At 42.1% G+C, this 12,287-nt stretch overlaps 2 protein-coding genes across 10 annotated transcripts in view; one reads left to right on the plus strand and one right to left on the minus strand.

Moving 5' to 3' along the window:
• Nucleotides 1-6,291, minus strand: part of HSD11B1 (hydroxysteroid 11-beta dehydrogenase 1) — a 62,846-nt gene extending 56,555 nt beyond the window's left edge. The window contains exon 1 of the mRNA XM_034666926.1: nucleotides 6,274-6,291. The gene's annotated coding sequence lies outside the window, so the exon portion shown is untranslated. The remainder of the gene's footprint in view (nucleotides 1-6,273) is intronic.
• Nucleotides 1-12,287, plus strand: part of LAMB3 (laminin subunit beta 3) — a 141,771-nt gene that overhangs the window by 63,192 nt on the left and 66,292 nt on the right. The window lies entirely within an intron of this gene.

A 12,287-nucleotide genomic window follows, 5' to 3' on the forward strand; every position in this document is an offset into this window, starting at 1 on the left:
AGACTTAATTTAATGGCTCCAGGCATCAACATGTTGACTGTTAGCTAGAATGTATTCCGGGGGAGACGGCTGTTAGGACTGAGCCATTTCTTTTCTTATTTTCCTTTTTAATAATTTTTATGCTTATTAATATAATACAAGAGGAAGCCTTAAAAAGTCACATGGCACCAAACGGGTTATAATGAATAACAGCAATACTTGTTCCTCCCTTCCCCGTGCCCTAGTCTCATTCAAAGGCAATCACTGGTTTAAATCTTATTTTTTCCCCTCTGGGAATCAACTCCATATTTTTAAATAATATCCTTTTATTGCTGTTTCTTGATTTTGCAATTTTAGAAATTATGTATTTGATTACCTACTAAGGAACATTAGGACTTTGCTTTTTCTTACAATGCTCCCAGACACTCATTTCCTTCCTTTTAGATTCCTAATTTTTAATTAAATCAATAGTCGGTGTTTATATTATTATGACCAATTGTTTACAGCACAGCAGGATAATGTACCGTGATTGCATTTCTTTTCTTCTGCTGTCCCCCTTCCCTCCCGGGAGTTAATAATCGCCTCATTTTTGTTTGCTTACTGAGTCATCCATATTCTCCAATTCCTCTGACAAGAGCTATACAACGCAGATAAATTGGTCAATTTCATGGGAGAATCTGATGTTTTTCTTTGGAGACATCCCTCCTTGGAGCCCCAGGTCGTTCTTTTTCAGTCTGGACTGGGAGCTTGATAGACTGTTATCTGGGACATTCCCTTTGCCATCCACCTGGGAACTCTTGGCTCAATTCCTTATGTACGAATGGTAGGGAAACGTTTTTGACACCTTGGAGGCAGGTGTGATATTTCACATTAAACATCTTAATGTAGCATGACTCCATCAGACCCTGGCCAGGTAAACCCCAGTGAGGCAGCTCTGTCTGCTTATCTTTAATTTATATTCCCCTTGACTCAGTTTGTCTGGGGTAAGGATTTCTAGACTGAAGGTGATTTTCTCTTGGAATTGGAAGGCTCGGTGGTACTGCCTTTCAGTTTCTAGCACCAGTGTTGTTACAGAGAAGTCCAGTTGCTCTCTGGATTCCTAAGCCTTGTGAACTGTTTTTCTCTCTTTAGAACTTTGGGGATCCCTTTATTCTAGAGTTCTAACATTTCTAATAACGTTCTTTGCAGAGAGGTGTTTTTTTTTTTTTTTTTCCATTCATTGTTTTGGGCACCCAGTGGATCTTTTCAATGTGGAAATTCAAATCTGTCATCATGGGAAAATTTGGAGAAATTATCTTTTTGATTAATGTATTCCCCTCCACCTTCTCTTGTTCTCTTCTTGGAATTCTTATTAGACGAGGTCAGAGATCCTGGACTGATCCTGTAGATTTCTTATTGTTTTTGTCCTGTCTTTCATCTCTTTCCCTTTTTGTCCTACTTTCTGGAAAATTCTGTCAATTTAACTTCCAGTGCTTCATTTTAATTTTTAAATTTCTGGTTGTAGTTTTATTTTAAAAAGCTCTTTCTTGGGATGCCTAGGTGGCACAGTTGGTTCAAGTGTCCAGCTCTTGGTTTTTGCTCAGGTTGTGGTCTCAGAATTGTGGAATCACGCCCTGCATGGGGCTTCTCACTCAGCGCGGAGTCTGCTTGTGATTCTCACTCCCTCTCTCCTACCTCTCCCCTCCCACTCTCTCTAAAATAAATAAATAAATCTTAAAAAAAAAAAAAGCTCTTTCTTGTTCTCTAGTATTTTTTTTTTTTAAACAGTGGCTTCCCGATCTTTATTCATGGATGCACTGTTTTCCCTTATCTCTGGAGAGATTTTAATGTTGCCATGACTGTTGTTGTTAGTGATTTCCTCTGCTCTCTGGATTACCTATGTTGGAGTCTCTGTCTTCAATGCCAGAGGCTTTCATTCCATGCTTAGTGATCCTTGGAGTCCATTCCTTGGCTGTTGGAAGCTTGGAGTGTAGGGCAGGGCTTGTCAATTGCTGGATTCTACTGTAGGATAATCTAGGGAGTGCTTGGCAGTTTCATCGAGGGACCCCCAAATGTCAGTGTCTGTGGTCTTCCTCGCTTTGGTTGGGCACTTTTTACAAGGAGGCATCTTCGATTCTTCTGCCCTAGTGTAGGCTTGAGTAGGGTGAATGGAGAGGGGGGTAAGCTGAGCTGTTCCTGGTCCGGGAGCTGAGCCAGGATGAGGGGCTGGGGAATCTCATCTTTCAGTGCTGAATCTTTCTCTAATCCTTCTGTTTCTAGCTCCATGCCTAACCCCACCCTGTGCTGTGCTGTGCCCGGTGTCCCTGAGCCTGGTGCCTCTTGGGCCAGTGTCTCCAGAAAATCAACTTTCCTTTTTCACTGGGGGGGGGGCAGGAGAGGGAGTCTGGAGTGTCTCCTATTCCCCCCTCCCCATGCCCTGGTCCCTGACATGCTCCTGTGCTCTTTGGCCTCTTGTGGGCTTCCCATCATGGGCCCTTTGGCTTTAGCAGTCTCCGCTTTGCTAAGTCACTTATCACTCATCCACCCACTTTTCATCTTCCAAAGGGTGTTGACATCTCTCATCTGCCGTTGTTTCTATTCCTGTTCTGTTTGTCCTTGTGGTTTATAGCATGTAAATTCTTCTACTGTGATCAGTGTATTTTGTCAGGAAGCAGAAATTAATGTTTGTTCAACTGCCACGTTTATTTTATTTATTTATTTATTTAAAGATTTTATTTATTTATTTGACAGAGAGAGAGACAGCCAGCAAGAGAGGGAACACAAGCAGGGGGAGTGGGAGAGGAAGAAGCAGGCTTCTAGCAGAGGAGCCTGACGCGGGGCTTGATCCCAGGACCCTGGGATCATGTCCTGAGCTGAAGGCAGACGCTTAATGACTGAGCCACCCAGGCACCCCTCAACTGCCTCGTTTAAACCTACACAACTGTTTTGAGTAGCTGGTCAGACTTGACATGATGGGAAGCTTATAATAGTGACATCTTCTATTNTAGAGGAGCCTGACGCGGGGCTTGATCCCAGGACCCTGGGAGGCGTCTGCCTTAATGACTGAGCCACCCCGGCACCCCTCAACTGCCTCGTTTAACCCTACACAACTGTTTTGAGTAGCTGGTCAGACTTGACATGATGGGAAGCTTATAATAGTGACATCTTCTATTTCCCCCCCAAGTTATTTGAGAGTCAAGTGCATGTAAATGAGCAGTTTATTAAATCATTTTAATGGAAGAAAATGAGGGGAAATTTTCATTTGTTCATCCATTTTTCTCCCCAAACATTTATTGAGCACTAACATATGTCCAGACTGTCCTAGGTGCCAGAATATAAAACCTGAGCAATATTTGGTATCTTCCTTCGAAGAAATTATAGTTAATTATAAGGAAGGTAGGCAAGTAAATCCAAACTCACAATAGTGTAGTAATATGCTATCCCAGGGGTGTGCAAAGGGTGCTGTGGGAATACAGGGTGTCCACGTCAGTCCAGGATGGTGGGAAAGGCTTCTGGGAGGTGGTGGCCCTGAAGCTAAGTTTTGAAGGATAAATACAAGTTACGGAGATGAAGAAGATGGGGGAAGGGCATCCCAAACAGAGGGAGCTGCATGTGTTCAGGCAAGGAGTCTAGAAATAGTATGACATGTCAGAGGAACCTCAAGTAGATTGAAATGGCTGGAGCAAGGTTCCACGCTGGGGAGTGGCCTGAGTAAGAGTGTAATGGTCACTGAACTATAAATATCTACGTTAGCCCAGAGCATGATCCTGGGCCGACCGATGAGAGATGCAGAAATAATAATATCTATTCCTTCTGTGAATTTGAGCCAATTTTTAAAATGTTATTTGTAGGGGCGCCTGGATGGCATGGCGGTTAAGCGTCTGCCTTCGGCTCAGGGCGTGATCCCAGCGTTATGGGATCGAGCCCCACATCAGGCTCCTCTGCTATGAGCCTGCTTCTTCCTCTCCCACTCCCCCTGCTTGTGTTCCCTCTCTCGCTGGCTGTCTCTATCTCTGTCAAATAAATAAATAAAATCTTTAAAAAAAAAATAAATAAATAAATAAAATCTTAAAAAAAAATAAAATGTTATTTGTAAAATGAGGATACTATGAGATTACATAAAGATGTAAAATATGCAAAATGCTGGGTCAGTGGCAGGAATTTAAAATATTCTAGTTGTCTTCAGACAAACCTGCCTTAAATCNAAAAAAATAAAATGTTATTTGTAAAATGAGGATACTATGAGATTACATAAAGATGTAAAGTATGCAAAATGCTGGGTCAGTGGCAGGAATTTAAAATATTCTAGTTGTCTTCAGACAAACCTGCCTTAAATCTTCCTACTCTCTCTCTCTCTCTAGTCACTTAACAGTTATAAGAGAGATTCTGGAAAAGCTTAACTATTAGGAAAATCTTTCCTGGGGCGCCTGGGTGGCTCAGTCATTAAGCGTGTGCCCTCAGCTCAGGGCGTGATCCCGGCCTTTTGGGATCGAGCCCCACATCAGGCTCCTCCGCTGGGAGCCTGCTTCTTCCTCTCCCACTCTCCCCTGCTTGTGNGGTGTGCCCTCAACTCAGGGCGTGATCCCGGCCTTATGGGATCGAGCCCCACATCAGGCTCCTCCGCTGGGAGCCTGCTTCTTCCTCTCCCACTCTCCCCTGCTTGTGTTCCCTCTCTCATTGGCTGTCTCTACCTCTGTCAAATGAATAAATAAAATCTTTAAAAAAAAAAAAAAGGAAAATCTTTCCTTCTTTCCATTTCTGCCAGGCAGGGATTACTTGAGCATCTTTTAACTGAATATTTTTTTTGATCAGCAGATGCAGTGTTTATGAGTTCTTGGGTGTCTGGGGCACCTTCCTGTAAAGCCTGGTGGTTTTTTCCAGGGCCCTTAGGGGAGACCAAGAGAAATGGATTCCAGTTTTCTCTCCACCACTAACATATATGTGACCTTGGACAAGGCCCTTTCCCAGTCTTGGCTCCAATCCCCTCACCTGGCAAACAAGAGGAATCAAATTAGGTTACCTTTAAGATTTATTCCAGCACAGAAATTAGATGCAGGGAGCTTTCAGCTGTACTGATACTAGTATAAAGAGCGAGGTAGGATTTTTGGATTTTACTTTCATATCATCTATTTTTCATATCATATGATATTTTCATATATCATGAAGAGTGAAAGGCAATTCCTTTCCAATCTTGGCAAGCAGGCAGAAGTGAGATTCTTTCATCGCTCCTTACCTCTCCCACCCTCCCACCCTTTCAGCTTCTGACTGATTTACTCACACAAACCCCAAAGAGAAATGCTGGCACTAAAAAAAAGAAAAAACATACAAAACCCAAAAAAACTTCAAATTCAAACCTTCTGAATTGTTACACACTCCTGGAAAAGTTGGGGGAGCCGGGACTCTTAAAAGCCAACTGTTGTGAAAACACATCATCCTTGCGTAGGGTGGCTTTCCAAAGCACGAGTCCAGCTATTTTAATCCCCCCAAGTGGTGACTGGATCGGCAAACAACGACCTTCTGGTTGGTATTGTCTATCGATGGCAAGTGAAGGTTTGGGTAAATGGTGGGGGTGGGGAATGGCATTTCCTGTTCCTGTCGGGTTTCTTTAACTGACCTAAAAGAAGTGCCTTTGAATTCTCCTTGAACAGGCCCTTTTAAGCCTCAGAGGGTCAGTATCCTGAGCAGGCAGGCTGGACTGGGTCTAAGGAATAGACGAGCGGCACATGAAGAATTTTGATTGACAACTTTCGGCCTCCCTTGGTCCATTGAACAAGACTACTTGCGATACAGTGAGCCTTGCTTGAGGCTCCGGGTTTCAATACTAATAATATTGAAGGGGCTGATGACTGGCTGCAGCATGCAGATACCAGAGTTCCCAGCAATTCCCAAGATACAGCCTGGGGTTTGTGCACTGTCATCGGTTTAAAGCCAATTTTTAAAGAAATGCTTACGACCTGCAATCTTTGCACGATTTTAAAAGAACAGGCAGACCTTTTAAAAACTATTTTTGCAACTTTTTGTTCCAACTTAACTTTCTGTCCCAAAATGATCAGAACGCTCCCGGTGCCAGTAACAGACGTCTTGTCCCATCTGCGTCTTATCATATCTTCCCTCCTACACATTGCAAATCTCATCGGGCATTTTTTTGTTTTTTTTTTTGACCAGCATTTGACATTGAAATCCCTCTTCAGCCCAGACCTCCAGTTTATTCCAGTAGATGCATTATTTCAATAGCGGTTTTCTGAGGACCTACTATGTACTAGGCCCCGACACATACGGTGATGCTATTATATATATGATTTTAAAAGGCCTTACCTTGAGGTTTCAACCAAATTTGACTTCTTTTTATTGATCTCCTGTTTCCTTTTGGTTCTTTTCTCCCTTTCCCTCCTCCTCTGCCTTCCCTTCTGTTTCATCTCTCTCTTTCCCTGCGGTTTCTCACTCTTTGGGGAGGGGCAGGATTTCCTGCTCCGAAGTTGGTTGGTTTCTGGGAGGAGCCAGAAGACCTGCTTCGGGCCTGGAACCAGCTGGTCTGCCACCTGATACAAGAAGGTGAAACCCAGGCCAAGAAGAAGGGCCTTCTGCTAGGACGGAGCTTGTAGCCAGGAGGCACTGGGAGAGGAGCCCCAAAGGGAAGCCAGAGTGGGCCAGTGGGCCAGTCCTGGCCGGCAAGCCCAGGGGTCCAGGGCTTCTCAAGGGACAGAGCACCCCAGGGCTGGAAGGATTAAAAGTGGTCCTGGTTGCACTGGAGACTTAGCCATTACTGTTGTTAGCTCTACACAAGCCAGAGGCACAAAGGCAGAGCCCCTGTCCCACCCTCAGCAAAAGCTCAAGCTCAGATTCCTGGCTTTGCCTCAAAGGGAGATACTGAAACAAGTACTGGGTTTGAGCAGATTCTCCTGTCCTACCCGAAGAGACTTTAGGATCCAGTGTAGTCTGTGAGGCTTGGGTGTCTGCACATTTCTCAGTTATGAACTCCTCAGGGCGCCATCTAAGTGATCTGAACAATTATGGTGATCGCACCAGCAGGATCAGGGAGTAGACAGTGGAGGGGAAGACCGGAGCCTGCCACAAGATCCAGGTGGGGTAGGGGACCCACTAATTCCAGCCTGATTCACACCAATTAATGATGGAGGATCACACCTCAATTTAGAGGTTTCGCTCTTTTGGACTAAGGCACAGACAACAATGTGCCAGTACAAAATTCACTGTCTTTATCCATTTATTTATTCACGATTCAACAGATATTTAATGAGCGCCTACTTCATGCCAGGCACTAGGGTGGGAGCTGGGAATAGAGGGTTAGCTGAGCTAGCAAAGCCCCACCCTAGGACACCAGTCTAGGGAGGGTGTAATTGACATGGTTGCACAGTCATGTCTGAGATTTGGAGACATAAATTTAGAGGAAGGACTGGAATTGTTGGGTGCTAATGTGTTCCTTGGAACTGCATCACTGGACAGATTTTGGATAGTTATCTTTCTCTTTCTTAGTCAAATTGGGACATTGGTTCTTTTAACGATGTTTTTCCTTGTAATAACTAACTGTAAGTATCCTTCTCTATAGGCTCCCCATTCTTAGAGGATAGACTTTTAAGTCTTGTTTTTCTTTCAGTGGACAGTTGTTTTACGTAGAGAACCATAAGTTTTATTGATTTCTAGCTTATTTACTTTCTAAGCCTCTCTGAAAATGCCTAGCCACAAAGTGGACATTTGGGATTTCAATTATTTTTTTCTCATTAAATCCCCTAACATATATTTGAGCCCATTAAAAGAAAGAAAAAAGAACTGAAAAAGACAAGTCTCCTTTACTTCAACTGTTGGGTCTACTCCAGAATACTCTTTGAAAATTTCCTGACGTCTGTTTTCATTTTTATTTAATTTATAATTTTGAATCTTCGTCCAATGTCCCTTTAAAAGAAAGTCTTCTGAAATTGTCTTTTGTACTGTATTTTCTACTTTTTCTTGCTCTTTTAAGGTACTTTTTTCTTTCATTTTACGTGGCTGAGTTATTTAAATTTTTCCTTTCCTCCCTGCTGCTTTTATATCTTTTTCTCCAGCTGCAGTACTAACAATTAATTGAACTACTTGGTACAGGTCTGTAGCCCAGAGCAGTAAGTACCTAATAAAATCCCGAATTATTTAACAATGTCTACCCAACTTCTTTAGGGTTAGGAAAATCTTCAATTATAACTCTTAATATGGCACCAGAGAGGGCTTAAATTTAGCTCCTTTTTTAAAAAAAATTCAATTTATTTAAATTGGAAAACGAAACAAACAAAAATCCCTCAAAACAGTTCACCCTTCTCTAGGACTGCCGTCTGGTTTAGCAGTGTTACAATGTGATTGCTTTTTTTCTGGAGAAAATTCTGATGAAAGGATGGCTGTTTAGATTTCTGGAGTTCCTCTTCAATGTATTAATTTATTCTGGGGTTCCTCTTTAAATGAATTAATTTACTGGTTTTGACATGTCGAAGTTCCTCCATCATGGCCATTGTTATTCTAACTCAAAGTTTTTGTCCTTTATCAAGGTAAGCACAAGAGTTAGGACTACAGTGCCGCTTTCTATGGGAAGCAGGAGTTCTTCTAAGAGGAGATTTTGACATAGAAGAACCCAGGAAGACAAAAGAGGAAAGAGGCTGTTTAGTAAGAGTGTGTGCCAGCAAATGGTATCTTTTGTGCCCTTTCGAAGCAAAGGTTAGGACAGGGCCATGCAATCTAATGACCTGACAATGTTTGACCCCGGAATACAGACTAAAAGTGACCTTCTTTCACACACTGACAAGACAGAGAGTGCCCTCATGAAAGTCTTGTAGGGGACCCAAAGCTAAGTTTGGCCAATTGCCTTTTCCTGAATTGGGCACCAGTCTAGTGGATCTCCAGCTATGATCCCTTAGGTCAACTTGGATTGGATTAGTGATGTATTGGGCCATTCCCTATGAAACACTCCCTTATGCATATATCAGAAAGAAGGTATTCCAGAACAAAACAAAAACACATAAGACAAGACTTTGTAATATAGACAAACAAAAGCAAAGGTGAAGTGAGAAGCAGTTTAATGGCACAAATAGTTATCAAAAGGCATACTCCAAAACAGAAGTTCTAACGAGCTATATGGGACCTATGTCTAATTACTCAGTGGTATACCTCCTAACCAAAATGTCCGATGACCTCATACAAAGGCCTAGGTATAATTATTTACCAGCATGTACACCTGTCAACTAAAATACCAAATTACTTTGTACAAAGACTGATTTTATACAAAGTCCTACTTGGTTACAAATCATAGAAGTGGCAAGAACCCAGCTGAAACCACTGGAGTTCAGATTGTCATTGGGACTGGCAGCAGATATGAATGAAGGACAAATAGAGTTTGGGCACAATGAACCTAGTAAGCATACTTGTTGGTTTTTGGAAAACACAAAATTCAGAGATTGGCATGCTTTTCCAGACTTAAGTGGGCTGACATCACCTATAGAAGCATACTTATTTTTTGACTGCCAGGGACTCTGTATTTTTGGGGTGTGTCATTTCCTGGTTGGTTGGCCCTCAGAAGTGAGGGTCTATCACTGGCTGGTAGGCTTGTAAGAATGTGTTAGCTGAGGCGAGTTGTCATTGATTGAGCCAATGGGTTTGAATTAGTTCTGGAGACCATGATCATAGAACAATCAAACTTGTCCTAAGAATGTGGCAACTTTTTAATATTCTCACAGTTGATACCAACTATATACTTTTATTAAAACATATTACAAGTTGGAATCTGATATAATACAAAATTACATATTTATTTATATTAATAGATCAGAGTTTTGTAACAAACAAGGTGACTAATGAGTGTTTCAGGGTGACAAAGTTTGAGAACCATTAGGTTAAGGTTATTTTCTAAGAGGCAAAAGCCTTTGTTAGATAAACTTAATCGGGGAAATAGTTTATTTTGGAGTTAAATTCCTTATTATTATTTAAATTCTAGGTAGTTAACATATAAATTCATTATTTTTAATAGTCACTTAGCAGGAAGGAGAATATTTGTCAGCATGCTGAGAAAAAGAACAAAAAGGCACTGGAAACGGAGAGAGGGTGTATGTGTTGGGGGTGAAGGAAAGAGTTCAGAGAAGCAGGCTGGAATAGGAAATATATCCTCTCTTTGGTGGTTGGACCAAATAGAATCCCAGCATCTTATAAGTGGGTAGGACCTCAGCGGTCATAAGACCAATCTCCTTTCCAAGTTCAGAAATCTCCTCTCCAGTTTCAGAAATCTCCTCTCCAGTTTATTTCCAACTTCTGCTTGCATGCATAAGGAAACTCCTTATGTTTTGAATTACTCTGATCACTTCATGACCTAAGAACTGCTTCCTTGTACTTCTGTTTGCTACTTTTGGTTCTGCATTTTCAAGCCACATAAAATAAGTCTATTTTATTAGGCTTTATTGGATCAATATGGCAGCCTTTCAACAATTTGGAGGCAAGTATGTGATAGGATTGTATTGTAATTTCTCTATTCCTCTATTCATTTGTTCTGTATATGACAGGGTTCCTGGATTTTTATATGCCCAAGTCCCTCTGATCTAAGTAGGTTTTTGTTTGTCAAGGCTTCTCTTGGTATATAACAACTGTCATTGACCGAAAGCTTGCTGTTTGCCAGGTAACTGCTGTAAATACTTTATGTGCATTGTCTCATTTAATTTACAGAATTATCCCATGAGGGAGGCACTATTTTACAGATGGTGGAAAGAACTTAACTAACCTGAGGCAGACAGTTTCTAAGTAACTTGTCCAAGGTCTTAAAGCTAGCGAATGAAGGAGTCAGAATGCAAACCCAAGCAAGTCCAGGAGATCTTTAACTTTTTTGATTTCCCACCTGCCAGATTGTAAAGTAACACAAAACCACCTCCTCCCCTTTTCTGGACATTCCACTTCCACTGATAGGATGTTAGGGTTTTTTTGTTTTTTGTTTTTTGTTTTTTAAAGATTTTATTTATTTATTCGACAGAGATAGAGACAGCCAGCGAGAGAGGGAACACAAGCAGGGGGAATGGGAAAGGAAGAAGCAGGCTCATAGCAGAAGAGCCTGGTGTGGGGCTCGATCCCATAACGCCGGGATCACGCCCTGAGCCGAAGGCAGATGCTTAACCTCTCTGTGCCACCCAGGCACCCCTTTTTGTTTTTTTTTTTTTAGCAGACCCTTGTTGGTTTATATTGAGCTTGTAATCAGTGGAAACACCTAGGTCTTCCTCACATGATCTGCTGCTACTAGAACAAGCCTTCATAATTCTGTGACCATGCAACTGGATTTTTGGGACTAATTCGGTACTGTATCTTCTCTGTTCAGTTAGAGTTGGTTAGCTTCGGGCATGCTTCCAGCCTGGTGAGTCATTTTGAATCCTGACTCTACAATCTCAGCTCTGCCTCAGTAACGGAATTGATACGTATTCCTCCTGTCACTTCTCCTCGGTTGATGATAAAATTGCCAAACAGGATAGGGCCAAGGACCATTTCTGTCCCTGCGTGGGGAGAGGGGCTTCTGTTTGATAACACCATAGTCTCTTGAGACCACCTCAAAACCTTGATTCTGATGGAGTAAACCCTTTTTCCTTCCTTTCCTTTAACCCAGGGCTTTTCCACCTCTGCCCCATTGACATTTGGGCTGAAGAATGCTTTGTGGTGGATGGGTGTTCTGTGCATTGTAAGCTGTCTAGCAGCATCCCTGGCTTCTGCTCCCAAGATGCTCGAAATAGTGCCCTCTTCCCCTACCAGACATTTTCAAATGTCTCCTGGGGGGACAAAATTGCTCCTCCTTCGAGAATTGATACTCCTACTCCATAAAGAGATTACTTGAGCGATCAAGTATTTATTAAGAACCTATTATTTGCCCAGGACTTGATAATTTCTATGAACACTAAAGAGGAAGAGGAAGACAAGGACCTTGATCACGAGAAGATTATACTGTACCCCTGGAGGAAGAGGATTCGGATGGGTGATAACCAGTCTTTCTCCTTCTAACCTAGAGCTTCTTACTATGATTTGAGTTATGAGGAGGAAGGCTGGGTAGAGCTAGAGACCCAATTCGGCATTCTTGGGAGCTTGCTTTCTGCCTTCCTACTAGCTAGCTAGTTTTGTTTTCTTTCCTGTCTCGCTCACTTGTTAAAATACAGTAAGGAAGAAAGAGGTGTCAGCCATGGAGCCTCTGGTCAGGTGTGAGATGGCAAATGTTTTTTGCCTTAGAATTAATCAGTATTTGCTATTAGTGTATTATAGCTCAGGCGTTGATTTGTCTTCTCATCTTAAAATGCTAAGCCTGGTGGGACTTAATAAAACTTTCTCTTCTGCCACCC

This window comes from Ailuropoda melanoleuca, chromosome 8, assembly GCF_002007445.2.
Source record: "Ailuropoda melanoleuca isolate Jingjing chromosome 8, ASM200744v2, whole genome shotgun sequence".
In the NCBI taxonomy this organism is placed as follows: domain Eukaryota; kingdom Metazoa; phylum Chordata; class Mammalia; order Carnivora; family Ursidae; genus Ailuropoda; species Ailuropoda melanoleuca.